Source organism: Carcharhinus amblyrhynchos, chromosome 6 (genome assembly GCF_965287045.1).
Source record: "Carcharhinus amblyrhynchos chromosome 6, sCarAmb.v2.hapA, whole genome shotgun sequence".
Classification (NCBI taxonomy): Eukaryota; Metazoa; Chordata; class Chondrichthyes; order Carcharhiniformes; family Carcharhinidae; genus Carcharhinus; species Carcharhinus amblyrhynchos.
The window spans coordinates 119286541-119303991 of record NC_137329.1 but is presented as its reverse complement, the minus strand read 5'-3'; the positions used below and the strand labels follow the sequence as shown (position 1 = coordinate 119303991).

Genomic DNA, 17451 nt, shown 5'->3' with positions numbered 1-17451 from the left:
ATGTGTGAGTTTGTGAGGGGTGGTCTGGGCGCGGAGCTTCCTCCTGGGAGCAGTGTGTCTAGGAGGGGTGGTCTGAGCGCGGAGCTCCGCCCTGGGGCAGTGTGTGTGAGTCTGTGAGGGGTGGTCTGAGCGCGGAGCTCCGCCGTGGGGACAGTGTGTGTGTGTGTATGTGTGAGGAATGGTCTGGGCACGGAGCTCCGCCGTGGGGGCAGTGTGTGTCTGTGAGGGGTGGTCTGGGCACGGAGCTCCGCTGTGGGGACAGTGTGTGTGTATGTGTGAGGAATGGTCTGGGCACGGAGCTCCGCCGTGGGGCAGTGTATGTGTGTCTGTGAGGGGTGGTCTGAGCGCGGAGCTCCGCCCTGGGGCGCTGTCAGTGCAGGGGGAGGGAGGGGGAATGGCCCCGGCGCGGAGGCGGCGGGAGGGGCGGCGGCGGGAAGTGCAGCTCCGCGCTGGGACTGGCTCCTCCGCAGCCATTTTGTCCAACCACAGCCGCCTCTGCGACCAACCAACCAGGGCTCCGGCAGCGCCGCCATAAGGTTTGTCCCCGGCTCGGCCAATGATCGCTACCGATCGCAGCGGCTCCCCCGCCCCGCGCCCACACACGGAGAGGCGGCCCGGCGGCCGGCAGCGGCAACCCGGCCCCGCGGCCTCGACCACTGGCCCCGCCACAGACACACACCGCCCGCCCGCCCGCTCGGGCCCCGCTTCTCCCCCCGCTCCCCGGGCCCGGCCTCCCGCGGCCCGGGCACTCAGCCCGCCTGCAGCCGGGGAGCCCGCGCTGGGCCTCCCGCCGGACCCGGGCCGCTCGCTCCGCTCCCCCGCGCTCCATTTGGAACCGAGTCCCCGCCAGGCCCGCGCTGACCCCCCCCCCCCCCCCCCAGCGTGGGGGGAGAATCCCGGAGCCGGGACCCGGGAATCCTCCCCCCCCAAAAAAATCCCGGGGGGGGGTAACTGATCCCCCTCCCATTACCCTGTCACCCACCCCCTTGCCTGCCCCCTGTTGCCCCCCCGCCCCCTTGCCTGTCCCCTGTTGCCCCCCCGCCCCCTTGCCTGCCCCTGTTGCCCCCCCGCCCCCTTGCCTGCCCCTGTTGCCCCCCCGCCCCCTTGCCTGCCCCTGTTGCCCCCCCGCCCCCTTGCCTGCCCCTGTTGCCCCCCCGCCCCCTTGCCTGCCCCTGTTGCCCCCCCGCCCCCTTGCCTGCCCCTGTTGCCCCTGTTGCCTGCCCCTGTTGCCCCCCCGCCCCCTTGCCTGCCCCTGTTGCCCCCCCGCCCCCTTGCCTGCCCCTGTTGCCCCCCCGCCCCCTTGCCTGCCCCTGTTGCCCCCCCGCCCCCTTGCCTGCCCCCTGCCCCCGTTGGCCCCTGCCCCGTCGCCCCCCCCGCCGCCCCCGTCGCCCCCTTGCCCGCCCCTGTCGCCCCCTGCCCCTGTTGCCCCCCGCCCCCTTGCCTGCCCCTGACCCCCTGTCGCCCCCCTGCCTGCCCCTGTTGCCCCTGCCCCCTTGCCTGCCCCCTGTTGCCCCCTGTCCCCTTGCCTGCCCCTGTCGCCCCCCTGCCCCCTTGCCTACTTCTTCCTCACTGCCCAATGTTGGGCTCAGTTTGGCTTATCTGTCCCTTGCCCCCCCCCCACCCCCGACCGCCAATCTCTTCAGCCTCCCCCCCCCCCCACGTTCATTCTCTACAAATAAGAATGAATTAGAGACCAGAGACCTTGTGTTTTTTTTTCAATGTTTGACCGACTGTTTCTGATCCATAACATGTATTTTGTTGTTAACCGGGAAGGAAGTGTCCTGTAATGACTCTTAACTATAGCGAGCTCAAGAATGATTGTGAATTTGCTGGTAGTGTGGGATTTGGCTGTTGTGAGGGAAGGTCTGATTATTCAAAACATAGAAAATGTACTGAGTAATTGTTTGATTTCTTGGGAACTAGCCATTAATATTTTATCTTGAGTGTTGCATTACTTGTTGACTGGCTTACCTTGCTGCCCATAGTTGTACTTCAGGCTTTGTGTGTGTTTAGTTTGCAAATTTTTGAATTTTCATTGCTTTTGGCTATTTCATCTTAAGGCAAAGGAGTAACTCGTGTGCAAAGGAATAAATAACTTGTTTCATGTGTCACAAACATCAGTGATAATTCTTTGGCATCTACTTGATGTATCATTGAAGAGACGTTCAAGGACAATACAAAGAAGGCACTCAAATTTGAAGGGATCTGGCTTGAGAATGAATACCACAGAAACTTGGTGTTGGCTCCAAAAAAAAGGGCCACCCTCTGTGTTTGTCATCCGCCAAGATAGTGTTGGGGCCACGCCACCACACCCAGTCATCCATAACTGTCCTGTGTGTGCTAGATTGTATGTGCTAATCTCACTCAGTCTGAATGGGTACAGTTTCTGAATTAGCACTGCGGAATCCGTGCTGGTTTGGCTTTGGCTAAAATGGCAACTTGCTGTCGCATCTCGCATTTAAGATAGGAAAATATCCCATGGCATTTCACCGGTGTTGTCAGGAAATAAAGTAGACACCTGTGTCAGTTAATTTGATCTATTATTGTTACACATATTAGTATATAGTGAAAAGTATTGTTTCTTGCACACCATAGAAAGCATACCATTCATAGAGGAGGAAGGTGGGTGCCTGAAACTCATTCCCAGGGGAGGTAGTGGAAGCGGATAGTGACTTTTAAGGGGCGCCTTGACAAATACATGAATAGGATGGGAATAGACAGATATGGTCCCTGGGAGGGTAGGGGGTTTTAGTTGAGTCAGGCAACATGGCCGTTGTAAGGCTTGGAGGGCTGTAGGGCCTGTTCCTGTGCTGTAATTTTCTGTTCTTTGAAACGAGAAAGTGCAGAATGTACTGTTACAGTCATAGCTAGGGGATAAAGAAAGATCAACTTAATGCAAGGTAGGTTCATTCAAAACTCTGATGGCAGCAGGGAAGAAACAGTTCTTGAGTTGGTGCATGACCTTAGACTTTTGTATCTTTTTCCCAATAGAAGAAGGTGGAAGAGACAATGTCCAGGGTGTGTGGGGTCCTAATTATGCTGGCTGCTTTTTTGAGGCAGCGGGAAGTGTAGACTGTCAGTGGGTGGGAGGCTGGTTTGTGTGATGGATTGGGCTGCATTCACGAGCTTTTGTAGTTTCTTGCGGTCTTGGTCAGAGCAGGAGCCGTACCAAGCTGTGATACAACCAGAAAGTAAAGGAGAAGCGACTGGAAGTAGCTTGACCAGGGAGCTGGGTTTGAAGGTGGACAGATAGAACCTGTCTTTCTACAGTGCTTTTGACAACCACAAAGTGCCTTACTGCCAATGATTCACTTTTGAAACGTAACCTCTGTTGTACCTGAGTAACTCTGTTGAAATGTGGCAGCTAATTTGTGCACAATGGGAGCTCAAGAAGTGATGACCAAACGAATAAATTAGGCTTGTACTTGTTAGAGTTTAGAAGAATGAGGGGAGATCTCATTGAGACGTATAAGATGATGAATGGGATGGATAGGATAGAGGTGGAGAGACTCTTCCCGCTCAGAAAGGATAGTAGGACTAGGGGGCACAGCCTCAAGATAAAGGGGGGGAGCGGTTTAGAACGGAGTTGAGGAGGAACTTCTTCACTCAAAGGTTGGTGAATCTCTGGAATTCTCTGCCCGTTGAAGTGGTGGAGGCTACCTCGCTAAATATTTTTAAGACGCGGGTTGATGGGTTTTTGATAAGAGAGGGGATTAAGGGTTATGGGGAGAGGGCGGGAATGTGGAACTGAGCCACGACAGATCAGCCATGATCTTATTGAATGGCGGGGCAGGCTCAAAGGGCTAGATGGCCTACTCCTGCTCCTATTTCTTATGTTCTTATTTGTTTTGATGATGACTGGTAAATACTTGCCGGCACAATGGGGAGAATTCCCTTTCTGTTCTTTGAAAAGTCGCCACGGAATCTTTTACACCCACCCAAGAGGGCTCCACTTTAAATTCACCTCCGAAAGAAGGCATGTACCAGCATGCGGCATTCCCCCACTCATGTCCTTCAGCATCAGTTTGGATTGTGTGCACAGACCTCTGCAGCAATCCTCTGAGCCATTGTTGAGTTGGGGAATGAGGCAGGACCAGGAAGGAGGTTGTCCTGGGGCAGTGGAGGGAGGGCAGTACTTGCTACAGTAATTGAGGAGAGTTTATAATACAGCAGGGGAGTGAGTACCTAAGGATTCCCCCTGAACCTTTACATAAGTATTCAAGAGCAAAAAGACAACAAGGAAAATAAAATGATAGAGAAATCAAGGACCAGATAAGGACATAATAAAAAAATCATAGGAACAGGACAAGAACATTAAAAGCACTAGCTTGAATGTTTTGTACCTAAATGCTCAGAGCATTCAAAATAAGATGGATGAATTAGTTGCACAGATAAATGTAAAGGGGTTTGATTAGTTGGGATGAAGTGGCCAGACTACGTGAGGACGGCAGATTTTCCTTCCCTAAAAGAGACATTAGTGAACTACATGGGATTTTACAACAATTGACAATGGTCTCATTATCACCACTTTTAATTCCAGATTTTTATTGAATTCAAACTGCACCATCTGCTGTGGCAGGATTCGAACCTGGGGCCCCAGAGCATTCCCCTGGTCTCCCTTAACGTTTCGTTAAGGGGAAGTCGTGTCTGACGAGTTTATTGGAGTTCTATGAGGATGTGTCTAGGGCAGTGGATAGAGGAGAGCCGGTGGATGTGGTGTTTCTTGATTTTCAGAAGGCGTTTGATAAGGTGCCTCACAAGAGGTTATTACAGAAGGTCAGGGGGCACGGAGTTGGGGGTAGGGTGTTAGCGTGGATAGGGGATTGGCTGTCAAATAGGAGGCAGAGAGTGGGGGTCAATGGGTGCTATTCGGATTGGCGGTTGGTGACTAGTGAAGTGCCCCAGGAGTCGGTGCTGGGGCCTCAGCTATTTACCATTTATGTAGATGATCTGGAGGAGGGAACCAAGTGTATGGTGTCGAAATTTGCTGATGACACCAAGATTGGTGGAACGGCAAATTGTGCGGAGGGTGTGGAGAGTCTGCAGAAGGATCTAGATAGGCTGGGCGAATGGGCCAGGAACTGGCAAATGGAATTTAATGTTGGCAAGTGTGAAGTTGTCCACTTTGGTAGGAATAATGGTAGGAAGGACTATTACTTACATGGCGAAAAACTGCAGCATGCGACGGTGCAGAGGGACCTCGGGGTCCTCGTGCATGAGTCGCAAAAACCCAGCCTGCAGGTGCAGCAGGTGGTCAGGAAGGCGAATGGGATGCTGGCCTTCATAGCGAGGGGGATTGAATATAAAAGTAGGGAGGTCTCGCTGCAACTGTACAGGGCACTGGTGAGGCCGCAGCTGGAGTACTGTGTGCAGTTTTGGTCGCCGCACTTACGCAAGGATATTTTGGCCTTGGAGGGAGTGCAGAGGAGGTTTACTAGGCTGATACCGGAGTTGAGGGGGTTGAACTACGAGGAGAGGCTGAATAAACTAGGCTTGTACTCGTTAGAGTTTAGAAGAATGAGGGGAGATCTCGTTGAGACATATAAGATGATGAATGGGATGGATAGGATAGAGGTGGAGAGGCTCTTCCCGCTCAGAAAGGACAGTAGGACTAGAGGGCACAGCCTCAAGATAAATGGCGGGCGGTTTAGAACGGAGTTGAGGAACTTCTTCACTCAAAGGGTGGTGAATCTCTGGAATTCTCTGCCCGTTGAAGTGGTGGAGGCTGCCTCGCTAAATATATTTAAGACGCGGGTTGATAGGTATTTGATAGGCAAGGGGATTAAGGGTTATGGGGAGAGGGCGGGAATGTGGAACTGAGCCACGACAGATCAGCCATGATCTTATTGAATGGCGGGGCAGGCTCGAAGGGCTAGATGGCCTACTCCTGCTCCTATTTATGCTCTTATGTTCCAAGGTGAGCAAGGATGAGAACTAAACGTTGAGGCTATTCAATGTTTTGGAAGGATAGACTGAAAGGAAAAGGTGGTTGAGTTGCTTTGTTGATTAAATAGAATATTGATACGATATTAAGGAAAGATATTAGCACAGACAATGTGTATGGGTGGAGTTAAGAAACACCAAGGGGCAAAAAACATTTGTAGGGGTGGCTTACAGACCAAACTGCAGTGATAACGTTGGGAATAGCATTAGACAGGAAATCAGGGATGCATGTGTTCGAGGAACATCTGTAATTATGGGTGACCTTAATCTGCATATAGATTGGGAGAGTCAAAATAGTTATAGTACATTAGAGGAGGAACTTTTAGAGTGTATATGAGATGGTTTTCTGGACCAGTATGTTGATGAATCGACAAGGGAACAGGGCACCTTGGATTGGGTATTGTGCAATGAAAAAGCATTGGCTGGCTGTCGAGTTGCGAGAACCCTTGGCGATGAGTGACCATAATAGAATTCTTTTTGAGGGTGGATAGTGAGGAGTTGATTCTGAGCTGAATGGCCTTTTGCTGTGCTGTCGAGCATAAAGAACAGGGATTTGTGCTTGATCCATGACTTGTGCCAACAGGAGTGGCACAGTGCCAGGAACCAGAGTTCAATTCTGACCTTGGGTCACTGGGTAGAGTTTGCACATTCTGCATGTGTTACCTCCCACAGTCCAAAGATGTGTGGGTAAGGTGGATTGGCTGTGCTAAATTGACCCTTGTGCCAGGTGAATAGCAGGGTAAGTATGTGGGGTTACAGGAAAAGGGCCTGGGTGGGATTGTGGTCAGTGCAGACTTGATGGGCCAAATGGCAGCCTCCTGCACTGTAGTAATTCTATGAAACTAAGATGGGCGCTAATAACTCCAAACAGGAAATTCAGGAGAAACATCCTGAGCCAGCGAGCTGTGAGAATGTGGAGTTGAACATCATAGACGCGTTTACAGGGAAGTTAGGTAAGCGTGAGGGAGAAAGGAATAGGAGATGCAGAGAGGGTGAGTTGAAGTGGGGTGGGAGGAAGTTAGTGTCGAGCTTGCACACAGGCTGAATGGCCTTTAGTTGTGCTGCAGAGTTTAGACTCTGTAAATTACCACAAAGACAGACGGATAGGATGCACCTGTTCTGTTTTAATAGTTGCAGTAAGAGCAGAGCTTGAGGAGAGGCCCTGATTGTCAGAGCAGCCTTGCACACAGTTGTAAAAGAGCACCGCAAGTTTCTGAGGGTTAATGTCGTTTCAGATGTTCTCCCGCCAAAAAGCACTTCTGAAGCATCTACTCTTTATTGTATTGTGTATGGCACTGTGGAAACAACAGTTTTCACTGGTCTGGAAGTTCCAGATTGACTGTTTTCTGAATGTGCAAAGGTGTGTGGGTTAGGTGGATTGGCCGTGATAAATTGATCCTAGTGTCAGGGGGATTAGCAGGGTGAATATGTGAGGTAACGGGAACAGGTCCTGGGTGGGATTGTGCTCAGTACAGACTCAGTGAGCTGAATGGCCACCTCCTGCACTGTAAGGATTCCACGAATGAAAGATTTGATTGGATGATGTGAATCTAACAAAGTGTCATTCCTTTCAACGAGATATTCATCAGCACAGCTGAGTTTTCCTCTGATTGTGTCTGAGTTATGGGAAGGATGCACAACATCTACAATGCGATAAAGAATCATTTGTCACCTTTTCTTTATTGATATATGTTTTCCTCCTGCAGGATCTGTGTTAAACTGTGTTCTTTGCCTCTTCAAACTGGATATCACACTTTGCAGGCAACAATCTGAATGAACTTTGCATAAACCCCTGTTGATGTTGTTTCGTGGGAATGGAATTTAGCTGCATTGGTGCAGCAAGCATGTTTGTGATTCCCATCTTATTTTACTGAAGGTGCTAAGATCTCTGTTCAAATGGTGAAGAAGAATGGTGAATTTCACATGCGTATATGAAGCACTTTGCGCATATTGGTCTGCAGGGGAGGGAGTGGCCTAGTGGTATTGTTCTTGGACTAATAACCCAGAGACCAGGGGAATGCTCTGGGGACCCAGGTTCGAATCCTGTCACAGCAGATGGTGCAGTTTGAATGCAGTAAAAATCTGGAATTAAAAGTGGTGCTAATGAGACCATTGTCAATTGTTGTAAAATCCCATGTAGTTCACTAATGTCTCTTTTAGGGAAGGAAAATCTGCCGTCCTCACGTAGTCTGGCCAAAGTCTCCTGAAATGGGCAAACTACCCCGTTCAAGGGCAATTAGGGATGGGCAGTCAACACAAGCCCATCTCTGGAACAAATTTTTAAAAGATCACTTCAGTCTGACTGCTTTGGTTTCTTCGTAATCCAAATTAGACTGTCACGTTCCTCAGGCAGTCCTTTAACAATCTGTACCTCTGTACTGCCATTCTTGTATTCTGATTACTTAATGGGCACTCTCAACACCTTTCTCAGCCTTCTGTATCCTCATTTATGTCCCCTTTGTCCCATTCTACTCCCCACCAACCTTATAGTGTTGATTCTCTGCTGATTCTCTCGGCTCTGACGAAGGGTCATCTAGACTCAAAATATTGGCTCTATCCTCTCCCCGTGGATACTGTCAGACTGGCTGTGAGTTTCCAGCATTTTCTGTTTGAACGTAAGAACATAAGAAATAGGAGCAGGAGTGGGCCATCTAGCCCTTCGAGCCTGCCCCGCCATTCAATAAGATCATGGCTGATCTGAAGTGGCTCAGTTCCACTTTCCCGCTTTCTCCCCATAACCCTTAACCCCTTGCCTACCAAAAACCTATCTACCCACGTCTTAAATATATTTAGCGAGGTAGCCTCCACCACTTCAACGGGCAGAGAATTCCAGAGATTCACCACCCTTTGAGTGAAGTTCCTCCTCAACTCCGTTCTAAACTGCCCCCCCCCCCCCTTATCTTGAGGCTGTGCCCTCTGGTCCTACTGTTCTGAGCGGGAAGAACCTCTCCACCTCTACCGATCCATCCCTTTCATCATCTTATATGTCTCAATAAGATCCCCCCCCCTCATCCTTCTAAACTCCAAGAGTACAAGCCCAGTCTATTCAGCCTCTCTTCATAGTTCAACCCCCTCAACTCCGGTATCAGCCCAGTGAACCTCCTCTGCACTCCCTCCAAGGCCAAAATATCATTGTGCAAGTGTGGCGACCAAAACTGCACACAGTACTCCAGCTGCGGCCTCACCAGTGCCCTGTACAGTTGCAGCAAGACCTCCCTGCTTTTGTATTCAATCCCCCTCGCTATGAAGGCCAGCATCCCATTTGCCTTCCTGATCACCTGCTGCACCTGTAGGCTGGGTTTTTGCGATTCATGCACAAGGACCCCCAGGTCCCTCTGCACCGTAGCATGCTGCAGCTTTTCGCCCTTTAAGTAGTAGTCCCTCCTACTATTATTCCTGCCAAAGTGGATAACCTCACACTTGCCAACATTGTATTCCATCTGCCAGGTCCTCACCCACTTGCTCAGCCAAATTAATTTGTTTCAAATTAGAATTAGATTGGATTCAGCAATAACAACTTGCAATAGTATATCACCTTTTAACGCTGTCACATAAGAACTAGGAGCAGGAGTAGGCCATCTGGCCCCTTGAGCCTGCTCCACGATTCAATAAGATCACGACTGAAGTTTTCATGGATTCAGCTCCACTTACCCACCCACTCACCATAACCCTTAATTCCTTTACTGTTCAAAAATTTATCTATCCTTGCCTTAGAAACATTCAATGAGGTAATCTCAACTGCTTTACTGGGCAGGGAATTCCACAGATTCATAACCCTTTGTGTGAAGAAGTTTGTCCTCAACTCAGTCCTAAATCTGTTTCCCCTTATTTTGAGGCTATGTGCCTTAGTTCTAGTCTCACCTGCCAGTGGAATTAACTTTTCTGCTTCTATCTTATCTATTCTCTTCATAATCTTATATGTTTCTGTAAGATCTCCCCTCATTCTTCTGGATTCCAATAAGTATAGCCCCAGTCTACTTAGTCTCTCCCCATAAGCCAACCCTGTCAACTCTGGAATCAACCTAGTGAATCTCCTCTGCATCCCCTCCAGTATCAGTATATCCTTTCTCAAGTAAGGAGACCAAAACTGTACACAGTACTCCAGTGTGGCCTCACCAGCACCTTGTACAGATGCAACATGACCTGCGTCTCAGGAGCACTGTCAAGCCAAATATGACACTGTGTCACAAGAGGTGTTAGGGCAGATAATCACAAACTTGGTCAAAGAGGTTCTAAGGAGCATTACAAAGGAGGAAAGAGAAACAGAATTTGGGAGGAAATTCCTAGTCTTAGGACCTTGGCAGCTGAAAGCTTCACCGTCAGTGGAGCATTTAGCATGAGGAAATACAAATGATGCCATTCGGCCCCTTGAATGTCTGCTCCACCCATTTAATAAGATCATGGCTGATCTGATTGTAAGTTCCACTTTGTGTTCTGGCCTACCCCCTTTCACACCTCTTGCTCATCAGGAATCTAGCTACCTGCCTTAAAAAATTCAAAGAGCCTGCTTTTTTTTCATGCTTATGTTCCACCACCTTTTGCAAAGGGAGCCTCAAAAATTCACAACACTGAAAGAAAAGAATTCTCTTCATCTTTGTCTTAAATGGCCAACCCTTTTAAACAGCAACACTAGTTCTAGATCCTCCCACAGAGGAATCATCCTCTTCACATGAACTTTGTGAAGCCCCTTCAGGATCTTGTGTGTTTCAATCAAGTCCTGTCTTACTCTTCTAAACTCCATGGATACAAGCCTATCTTGTCTAACCTTTCCCCATCAGCCAATGTACTCCTTGCAGGTATTAGTCCAGTAAACCACCTCTGAAATGCTTCCAATGTGTTTACATCCTTCCTTAAGTAAGGAGGCCAATACTGTACACAGTATTCCAAATGTGATCTCACTAATACCTTATATAACTGAAGCATAGCCTCCATGCTTTTATATTCAATTACCCTTGCTTTAAACATGGGTGTTCTATTAGTTTTCTCTATTGCCTGTTGTACTACAAGGTCAGAATTAGAGAAAGCGCATGTCTCTGTTTTGGGCAGTGAGGGTGCATTGATTAGTGGGAAGGGGATTGGGTCATGCTTGGGATTCTGAGGCCATGGAGGATTTGAAACAAGGGTGAGAATTTTTAAATTGAAGCTTAGCTAAACCAGGAACTAATATAGATTGGCGAGCATAAAGATGAAAGGGACTTGGTGCAAGTTAGGATGCATGTAGCAGAGTTTTGGATAATCTCAAGTTTATGGAGGGTAGAGCCTCCGAGCCAGGAGTGCCTTGGAATAGTCAACATTTGGAATAACGTTTGCTGACTGTGTGCTAAGAATTATGTTGACAAATTTAGGATTGTCATTCTGATTCACAGTTTGGTGCATTTACATGTACTGGAAGTTTCATGTACTAATACACAGGACTTGTATGCACATTGCGCCTATTTCCACTTAATAAAATAACTGGCAACCATTCATTGGTTCATTCCTCATGGCAATCGCTTGACCAATCAGAGTCATGCTGCTTGGCTTAAAGTTCAAAACAATGCTTGGCATTTCACTGTCAGTCACTATCAACTGGTGCATTTCCATGGCAATGCTTTTAATGTAGTAAGAAGTCTGACAACACCAGGTTTAAGTCCAACCGATTTATTTGACAGTAAACTCGCAAGCTTTCGGGGTCACGAAGGGGCAAACCCTGAAAGCTTGCGAGTTTACTATCGAATAAATCGGTTGGACTTAAACCTGGTGTTGTCAGACTTCTTACTGTGTTTATCCTAGTCCAACGCCGGCATCTCCACATCAATGCTTCTAACAATCAGAGTCCACTTGCCAATCGTTCAGCAGTCTTGTATACATTTGATGATTTCCCTCATGTTGCATTCTTGTAAATGGTCTGAAGAGTGTATGATGAAAAGCTTTTTCTCAGCGGTTCTAGAATAGTCAAGTTTAGAGGCAACAGATGAAGGTTTCAGCAGCAGGTGAGTTGAGGCCAGGGCAGATGTGATGTTACAGAAGTGGCGTAATGGTACAGAGTGTCTGATAGGTAGCTCATCTTGGAGTCAAATGCAAGCAGTCAGCTTCAACCTCGGATAGTTGCCAGGGGGAGGGGTGCTGTGGGGAACAGGCAGTTGACTTTAGTCTTCCTGCTACTCATACAGAAGGAATATCAGCTCACCACGCAAGCAATGGGACAATTTAGAGACCGGCAGAGGCTAGGTGGTGGAAGCAGATTGGGGTGCTACCAGTGTACCGTGGAAACTAATGCCGCAATTCCTATTGATGCCTGCTGCAAGGAGTAGCGTGTAGATGTGGAACAGAAAGCAACTGTGTAATGACCCTTGGGGGAGACCTGAGCTCGATGCAGGAGCAAGGTGAGAAGCCATTGCAGGAGTTTGAAGAAGCAACCTTAAATGCATAAAAAGGATTATTGTGCCGCAACTCCAGTATGCCAATCATCCTGCCTTTTCACATAAAGAGGTTCAAGTGAATGTTTACCAATCAGAGTGCTGTCACGGAAATGCACGGCGTGTTGCCAGTATCTGGGGAGGAAAAGCAGGTTAAAATTTTGGGTATATGAAACTCGAACTGAAAATGTTTCCGTTTGACCTGAAACTTTAGCTTGTTTTCTATCTTTTACAGATACTGGCAGGGGGTAGGGTTCTCAACAGAGTTACCTATGGGAGGTGTAGAATCACTGGTGACAACATTTGAATTTCCAAGTTTAGCAGTGTACAGGTAGACTCTAGAAGCTGTGGTTACCTGCAGAATAATGATGGTGAATGCTGATGGTCTCACCATCCTCTGTGTACGAGTTAGCAAATGGTTTTACAGCAATCAATGTCTTTAGTCATCGGAAAGACTCTGAGTCTTCCTGTCAATGAATGGAATTATGATCAGTGCCAGCAGCTACTTAATAAGTTTAGTTTTTTTAAAGTTTATTCATTAGTGTCACTAATAGGCCTGTTGTGTCACAGTGGCTTGCAGTGAAGTTACTGTGAAAATCCCCTAGTCGTCACACTCCGGCACCTCTTCGGGTACACTGAGGGAGAATTTAGCATGGCCAGTACACCTAACCTGCACGTCTTTCAGACTGTGGGAAGAAACTGGAGCACCCAGAGGAAATCCACACAGACACATGGGGAGAACGTGCAGACTCCACATAGACGGTGACCCAAGCCGGGAATCAAACCCTGGTCCCCTGGTGCTTGGAGACAGCAGCGCTAACCACTATGCCATCATGTACTCCACACAGTAGCTTGACTTTAGTAATAGATTTTACACAGTTTCTAATCAAACTAATTTTGATAGTTTGCACTGAATCCCACTAGAAACACCGCAATCAGTTAACAAGCAAAATGGTTCGCTTGACAGCAAGCCCAGACAAGGAGATCACAGTCCTGAATTAACACATCAGTTGTTAACAGTTGGTGCAGATGTTGTGAGGAAGTTCAGCATGTAACAGCATGCAGATCTTATGCTTGTGCATTTTATGAAGCTACCACAGTTTTCTGGCTTTGTTCTGGCACTTTGTTTTTGGGAGCCTCTGTAAGCAATGCAGGTCCCTATTGAAATCCATCTATGCACAAAATCTACTTAGATAAGCATATAAATTATTAAAGTTGTAGGAGCTCAGTCCTTTTCCTTTGTCCTTCTTTTTGAAGGAGCCTAGTGTTGGTTTTAGCCTTGCACCTCACCCTAGACCTGGGAGAATGTCGCGTTGCCAGAGCTGGCATGTTTCAGATGAGACATTAAACCGAGGCCTTTCAGTAAAGGACTGTTACCAATCATAGATCACTACTGGGTATGAAGAGTGGGCGCTGTGGTCAACCTTCCCTCCAACTAACACCACAATTCATTACTTATTCAACTCATTTGCTGCCTTTGGGCCCCTACTGTGTGCTAGTGGCTGTCACAGGAACAGTGACTGTAATTTAAAAAATGCCTTCATTGGTTGTAAAGTACTTCCGAGTTGCCTTGAATGTGGAAAACCCATAAATGCAGTGGTTTCTTTCTGATCTGTCTAAATAAAATGCCTCCGATGCAATACCAGCATGAAATTTCCCCAAATTTGCCACAGTTTTTGTGAAGAAGACTGTCTTAAGTTATTTTTCAAATGTTCAGCCCTCTTGACTGCCTGTCAACAACAGATTCTGTTTGCTGCTGTAGTTTGGCTCTGATACCCTATTACACCTTAATATGTTTCATAACACCTCCAATCAGGTCTCCACCCCTGCCCCAACACTGAAACAGTGTGTATCTCAATCACACATGGCATACAGTGTAAACCATGATAAACTATTTCTGATCATCTTCCTGATTCGGCACAACATTGAGGGCCGAAGGGCCTGTACTGTGCTGTGTTGTTCTATGTTTCTATGATGTTCCGTCAGGCTTTGATAGATCATCTCCCTTCAGCCGCTGTCCATTTACTATTGGTTGGAACTGTTCTTGTCTAGTTCTCTTCCTGCCTAACCATAGCTAGGGAATTGGCTGCATTGGTCCCACTTTGCAGAAGTCCACTGCAAAGGTCTGTTCTTGGCCGCCTGCTATTTCTCACCTTTCTCAGTCCACAGATGTGCAGTTAGGTGGATTGGTGTCAGGGGGACCAGTTAGGATAAATGCATGCGAATAAGGCCTGGGATGGGATTGTGGTCGGTGCAGACTCAACGGCCAAGTGGCCACCTTCTGTACTGTAGGGTTCTATGGTTCTTTGAACTTGCATGCTGCCTTGGCAGTATCATCTGAAAACTGTGTATACACTGACACCCAGCCCCTTTCTCACTCTCATCTTGCTCAAGCCTCTGTCACTGCCTCTGATTTGTAGCCCTCTTTGTCTGACAATCAGTTCTGGATGAGCAGAAGCATTTTCCACATTATGTTTTAGGAAAATTGAAGCCATTGTTTTCTGTCCCTGTCAAGCTCTTACCTAACCATAGACTCTCACCTTTGCACTGGCAGCAGTCAGGCTAAACCAAACCAGTTACAATCTTGGCACCTGAATTGATGCTGAGCTTCTGTCCCCTATTATCTCCATCACCAAGACTACCTACGTTCCCTTCCGTAATATCAACAGACCCTAAACCTGCCTCAGCTCATCAATCAAATCATAACCCATGCCTGATGCCTCCAGATTTGACAGTCCCAATGCCCTTGCCGCCCACCCCTGCCCTCGATAACCCTGAGCTCACCCAAGATTCCGCTTCCGTGCCACTACTCACACCGAATCTGGTTCACCCATCACTTTCTCCACTGACTAACGGACATTAGTCCCCAGTCTTGCAATGGTTCGAGTTAAGTTTAAAATCTTATTTTCCAGTCTCTCCCATGGCCTTGTCCCTTCAATATCGCTGTCAGCTGCTATAATCCTACAGTTCACCAGGATATCAGCACTCGGCATGCTCTGCACCCCAATCACCTTCACCTCTATCAGCCATGGGTTAGCTGCCGAGGCAGCAAGATCTGGAACACTCTCCCTAACTTTTCCACATCTCCAAAAACCTCCTTTGGCCCAGTTTTTGATTACCTGTGCCTAAATCACTTTGTTTAGTTTCATGGGATATTTTGCTCAATGAGGGCTGCTGTGAAGCGTTTCCTGATATTCCACAACCTCACAGAAACTGTCATTGAATCCCTACAGTGCCGAAGGAGGCCACTCGGCCCATCAAATCTGCACCGACAACAATCCCATCCCAGGCCCTTTTTCTGTAACCCCACATATTTACCGTGCTAATCCCTCTATCCTACGCATCCCGGGATACTAAGGGGCAATTCGGCATGGCCAAAGCACCTAACCTGAACATCATTTGGATTGTGGGAGGAAGCTGGAGCACCTGGAGGAAACCACACAGACACGGAAAGAATGTGCAAACTCCACATAGACAGTGACCCAAGCTGGGAATTGAACCCAGGTCCCTGGAGCTGTGAGGCAGCAGTGCTAACCACTATGCCACCCTAAATATACATCAATAACGTTCTCTTCAAAGAAGCCCGGGACACACCTGATGAATTTCTGTCAGTGCTTAAACTATTCCTGTTGAGGGACTTTTGAACAGAAGTTGGTTTGCCAATCCTTTCTGTTTAGCTTTGTACTTATTTCATCAGTTTTCCCAGATTTTGATTTGATTTGTTATATTATTGTCACATGTATTAACACACAGTGAAAAACATTGTTTCTTGTGCACTATACAGACAAAACATCCCCTACATAGAGAAGGAAATGAGAGAGTGCAGAATGTAGTGTTACAGTCATAGCTAGGGTGTAGAGAAAGATCAACTTAATGCAAGGTAGGTCCTTGCAAAAGTCTGACAGCAGCAGGGAAGAAGCTGTTCTCAAGTCGGTTGGTACGTGACCTCAGACTTTTGTATCTTCTTCTCGAAGGAAGGAAGTGGAAGAGAGAATGTCTGTGATGTGTGAGGTAGTTAATTATGCTGGCTGCTTTGCCGAGGCAGTGGGAAGTGTAGGCAGTCGATGGATGGGAGGCTGGTTTGTGTGATAGGTTGGGCTACATTTACGATCTTTTGTAGTTCCTTGCAGTCTTGGGCAGAGCAGGAGCCATACCAAGCTGTGATACAACCAGAAAGAATGCTTTCTATGGTGCATGTCTAAAAGTTGGTGAGAGTCATAGCTGACATGTCAAATTTCCTTTGTCTTCTGAGAAGTAGAGGTATTGGGCATTGATGAGTTACTGCATCCTGCCCTACATTAACATGGTCAATTATTGCTATGCCCCTCAGTTCATCCCATCTAAAACATGCAGTCAGTGTAAGTGAAGTTAAAACAGAGGTGGATGTGCTGTAGAATTCCCCAACTAAAACAGGCGGTTCTTTGTACGAGATCCTCGTTTAACCAGTTCACTGTGCCCCAATCAGAAAGCCTTCATTGTAAACGCAACTATCAACTGCTGCACTTCTGGCTCACTCCTAAATTATTTTGAAACTGTTTTTATGAAGACATGAATTAGGAATAGGCCACTTGACCCCCTCAGACTTCTTCCGCCATTCAATAAGATCATGACTGATCTGATTGTAACCTCAACCCCACATTCTTGCCTACCCCCAATAACCTTTCACCCCTTTGTTAATTCCGAGAGACCTGCTTCCACAACCTTTTCAGGAAAGGAGTTCCAAAGAATCACAACCCTGAGAGAAAAACAAATGAATCTTTGTCTTAAATGAGTGATCCCTTATTTTTATCTCCCCTCCCCCCCCCCCACCGCATTCTAGACACTCTCACAAGAGGAAGCATCCTCTCCAGTTCCAGTTCCATCTGGTCATTACCTCACCCGAACTTGTATGTTTTTCACTCAAGTTGCCTCTTACTCTTTTAAACCCCAGTGTATACAAGCTTAGCCAGTTTAACCTTTTCTCGTAAGACAATCCATCCATTCCAGCATTTATTGCCTATCTCTAGTTGCCCTTGAAACTGAGCAACTGACTAGGCCATTTCAGAGGGCAGTGAGAGTCAACCATGTCACTGTGGCTCTGGAGTCACAGGTAGGCCAGACCAGGTAAAGA

General features: G+C 47.6%; 1 protein-coding gene across 2 annotated transcripts in view; it reads left to right on the top strand.

The window, feature by feature from the left end:
• Nucleotides 1-423: 423 nt before the first annotated feature.
• The window catches only part of LOC145344560 (nuclear transcription factor Y subunit beta-like), a 34230-nt gene continuing 17202 nt past the window's right edge, over nt 424-17451 (top strand). For both annotated transcript variants that reach the window (XM_080191756.1, XM_080191755.1), the window contains exon 1: nt 424-536. The gene's annotated coding sequence lies outside the window, so the exon portion shown is untranslated. The remainder of the gene's footprint in view (nt 537-17451) is intronic.